General features: G+C 38.8%; 1 protein-coding gene across 2 annotated transcripts in view; it reads left to right on the top strand.

The window, feature by feature from the left end:
* Nucleotides 1-3,024: 3,024 nt before the first annotated feature.
* LOC125038168 (serine/threonine/tyrosine-interacting protein-like) overlaps nucleotides 3,025-5,000 on the top strand; it is an 8,141-nt gene continuing 6,165 nt past the window's right edge. Inside the window, exon 1 of one of the 2 annotated variants that reach the window (XM_047631528.1) lies at nucleotides 3,025-3,214. The gene's annotated coding sequence lies outside the window, so the exon portion shown is untranslated. Of the gene's footprint in view, nucleotides 3,304-5,000 lie in introns of both variants that reach the window. The other variant, XM_047631527.1, reaches the window with a different exon arrangement.

Here is a 5,000-nt window from a genome sequence, read left to right as displayed (position 1 = left end):
ACTTGGCTGCTATTGATGAAGAGACCAGTGATATGTCTATAGAGCTCAATTTCCCGGTATTATCGTCCACCCGCGTCGGACTAACATCGTTCAGAAGGACTAAATCAGACTCATTAATCAGCTTATCTACTTGCTCACCATTACCATCCACCTGTAGGGAACCCCATAACGTATGATGAGGATTAAAATCACCTTAAATTACTTTATTTTATGGCAGACGTTCCTGAAGAGCAAAGAGCTCATCATAGATTATCACTTAATCAGGTGGACAATAAACTGAACATGTAGCCAGATACGTGCCATTAATTTTTACTTTGCATGCGGCAAACTCCAAAGTAGAAGCAATAGTCACTTCTGTAAAAGGGAGGCTTTGGTGGATGTACATGGCGACCCCGCCTCCATCACTACCCTCACGATCCTTCCGACATAAATGGTAGTTCCTCAGCGATACAACCTCGTCAGAGACGAGGTGTGTTAAATGCGTTTCTTGGAGAACTATAATATCGAGAGCATAGGACAAGGCTAATATTTAAGGTCATTTACTTTAGATCTAAGACTTCGACAGTTCCATTGTATAATGGTCGACGCGAAGATTACGTTTTATGGGGTTTGGAAGTGGCTTGTCCACCATTTTTAATTTTCTTTTTATGGGAGAGAGGCGCCTCCTCTCCCTCGCTTCCCAGGGACCTCTCACGGGATGGTTTGAAGACAGAAGCCTCTATGTACTGCACCTCCTGGCGAGGAAGACGACTGACAGATTGCGACCTGCTTCTCTCTCGATAAACCGATCGCGAGCCAGGCGAAGTCCTCACAGGAGTAACCCGGACGGGGAGGTCCGCTCCTGACTGTGATTCGGTATCAGCTTCCTTAAGATGTTTATGCTGGGTTGATGCAGCCATTTGATCGACCAATTTAGTCAATTGATAAAGTTTAATATTTAAATCTTTGATTATTTGTTTCAATTCAGCTATTTCTTTATCTTTAGCTGCTGACTGACATCACTTGCACTAGGGGTGTTGTTAGTTACTGCTGCAGCCTAGGAAGTATCGGGTTTGTGTGTCAAACTTTCCACTTTCCTCTTAGCTTCAGTATGACTAACTTCATGTTTTCTCATATATGGTAATGTCTCAGTCTCCTTCTTCAGGATGCTGCACTCAGCAGATCCTGACTGATGAGGACCTCCACAGTTAGCACATTTTGAAATCTGGCTAGTACATGTGATGGTGGCATGAGCTTCAGCACATTTACGGCGAACGAATTTATTTGAGTGTTTATCAATACATCTTAAAGAGGTGTGTCTAAATTTTTGGCATCTATTACAATGCATTGGCTTTTGGACATAAGGTCTTACTTGAACACGTTCATAACCAACATTGACATACTCAGGGATTTTATTCAAGGCAAAGGTAAAAAAACACAGTCCAGTTTTCGTTCGCACATTCCCATCCTTCTTGGTCATAAAATGAACGTCCACTACGTCTTGGTCCTTCATGCTCTCGAGAATTTCACTTTCTTCCATCGTCCTCAAATCCCTGTGAAAGATTACTCCCTTACAGATATTTGGGCCATTAGGAATAGTTACTCTAACTCGAATATCATGAATTTGCGTCAGCTTAAGTAAATCCCTAATCTGCGAGTTATATTGTACTTTAATAAGAGAGTAAGGCAGTTTTCCGTCCTCTACCCCTCCAGTGGAAGCCTAGGTTGCGTTCTCCAGTACCACAGAGGGATCGAGTTATGTGTGGGACACTTCCTTACCGCCGAACTTGCCTAGGCGAAGGACGGTAATTCAATGCCCACCCCCCAAGCGAATACAGGAGTTCACGAGGAACTCCGGTAGGCTCAGGAAAGTCACATTAAGAGGAAAATAATTCAGGATCAAAGAAAAAGTGCACCCAAAGGACGCCCCAGACTACTGGGCCTCCCTACCCAGGGGTCAAAGCCACAAGGGCTACCTTAGTGTAGAAGAGAGCTGCGGGTCTGAGGTGGGGTGCTGACTACCCCTACTGTAGCCTCGTGTCACCTGCAAAAACAAGTGCATTGAAGGTGCTGATAAAGCACTATAAAGTGCGCAAGATCTGTAATTACAGGCTTTTTACTTTAATTTAGTTACTCTAGGACACAGAAACAATAATGTCTAGCGAGACGAGAGGCCCCAGGCTCCATGGTAGCTCTTGTGGCACAAGACTTAGCGTTTACTGTTGCTGCGTTTTAACAAGGTGTTCGCTCATCAGAGTTTCGACCACGAGTGTAAAATCGCCGGATATTTTTTTGTTTTTGTTTTTTTTAATTCCTTTGATTGCTGCTTCCTGCCGTGACGACGAAGGGCAACAAAACGCTTTCGTGCATATTAACTTTTTCAAGTTATTATTTCTTTTTATTAGCAACTGTCGCGATTTTGTCGCTCGTGGAGGATGGTCATATGCACTATTTCTCCCCACACATCGTGTACGGGACTGGATCAGGGTACCACAGCATCTCCAATTATATGTCCCTATCTGCCCCCCCCCCCCCCCAGCAACCAACCTCACCAGCTGTATTAGCACCGCCCCGCACTCTACGTATTAAACATCGAGATCTAACTCGAGACATGGTACTGTAGCTTTTCACACTGTCTTCAAAAGACACAGAGACACTTGACAGTGTACAGCTACATATAATAACCACTGCACGGACTCACGCACGTGCAGATGTGCGTGCGCGCAATCGCACACATTCAAGTAACCAAACTTGCAAATGTTTAGCCTCGAACAAGTTTATTTCTGTTAATTTTGCATGTATATTATAAGAAGATATGTTTAATATATATATTAAAACAGGTAAACTTTCGTTATCTTCAGATAAGATTCAAAGGAAACTATCGTTAATTACAGCCACAGACTACAGATGGCAGCACTAGTAACAAAACAGTCTCGTTATTTCTCGTATCATTGAAAGTGTTTAAAAATATATGTGATTAAAAATATTACATTTAAAACGCCTCGTTGCGGTATTTTCCGTTTTATCTAATAATATGTATAATAATTGGTGTATAATCAATAATAAGTGAAGCCCTAAAACCGGAACAAAATTCCCCCCCCAGAAATGTGTTTACATCCATTGGAACCTCGGCCACAGAGAGCCCTTTAGCATGATCTCTATTAATTCTCTAAGCTGAATTGTCAAAGGCTAGCTTGTCCTTCGGCCCGCTTCTCACCCTCCAGACACACGCACTGTAAGAGATCGTGCAAGTTAGCTTGAAGGGGAAGCTAGAAGCGGTTTATGAGGGTCCAGGTGCTGTCACCTGCCCCACACCCAGGCAAGGTACAATGTAGGCCTATCGCCGTGTTCCTCGTTGCATGCCCCAAGTCGGCCTCTCTTAAAGCCTCTAATTGCACGCCTTCCTGTAATACTCAGTGTGGCACGGATCTAGGGGATGCCATGAGGCTAAAGTATTTTTTTTAGTACTGCTTTATTTTTTTGTAGTACAACCTCAATGGGTCCCGGGGTGGTTTATGAGGTAGCTTTGTGACTACGACGAAAAGACGAACATAAATTGAATTTTACACACTGGTATTGTATGGCATGCATTTGTATAAGAGGAATTCATTTATGTGCTTGATGTTTGTTGTTGATTTGATGTACTTGATGTATTTATGTTGTTTATACATGAGAAAGGTTGAGGTACTCTTCCTGCATTGTTGCTATATGCACCTCATTACATTAAATCTGAAATACTTTACAAAGGCAGGCTAGAAATGCAGTTTCACATGTGTACAGGACAGTGCTAACTGAAAATACACAAGCTTATATCAAAATTATATTTACATATTATCCCAATTCTGTAGGATTTATTTGGTATTTTTTTTGGTTTCACACTACCCTCCAGTCTTGCAATAGATATTCCTTCTTTCAATCATCAATGCTGTAATATGCATGAATCTCATGTTATGTTCTGTTGCAGATGATAGAAATGAAAGTATCAGTAATGTTTACAAAGTGACCTTACCCCTCTGAGATTAAATCCCAATTACTCCAACATTTCCTGAAAAATCAGCAAATGTTGCCGTATGAACCAAAAACCTTCCTAACCCAGGGGCTTTTCCCCTGGACCCTCATCTGAGTACTGTATCTCCCCATCAGCAGCTCTTTCCCTGGACCCTCCCCTGGTCTCTGTGGATTTACTGTCCATGTGGCATTTGCCATGACCTATTTTCTGACTTTCAGATTTTTGTTGGTCAAAAAAAAAAGAAGATATATATATATATGTATATATATGTATATACACATGTATAGATAGATAGATATAGATATAGATATAGATATAGATATGTATACATGATATATATCTATATATATGTATACATATACATGATGTATATATATATTTATATTTATATTTATATATATATTTATATATATATTTATATATATATTTATATATATATTTATATATTTATATTTATGTATATATATTTTTTTTATATATATATATATATATATATTTATATATATTTATATATATTTAAATTATATATATGTATATATATATAAAATATATATTATATATATATATATGTATATATATGTATATATATATATATATATATATATATATATATATATATATATAATATATCTGATATATATGTATACACACACACACATATCTGTATGTATGCGCATGTGTATCCACATGTGTTCTTATATATATATATATATATATATATATATATATATATATATATATATATATATTTATATGTATATGTGTATGTATGTGTGTGTGTGTGTGTGTGTGTGTGTGTGTGTGTGTGTGTGTGTGTGTGTGTGTGTGTGTGTGTGTGTGTGTGTGTGTGTGTGTCTGTTTGTTTGTTTGTTTGAGTGTAACACACATTGTCCATGATGAGATCTGCAGTCATATGCACATAATATACACTGATCTTTAAGGGCCAGTATTATCTATATTTTTGTTGCATTCCCCATATCCTGCAAATGCCTTTTGTCTTTCATTCCTTAAA

Source organism: Penaeus chinensis, chromosome 24 (assembly GCF_019202785.1).
Source record: "Penaeus chinensis breed Huanghai No. 1 chromosome 24, ASM1920278v2, whole genome shotgun sequence".
Taxonomy (NCBI): Eukaryota; Metazoa; Arthropoda; class Malacostraca; order Decapoda; family Penaeidae; genus Penaeus; species Penaeus chinensis.
The sequence above is the reverse complement of the archived record's forward strand: the minus strand, read 5'-3'. Positions and strand labels throughout refer to the sequence as shown.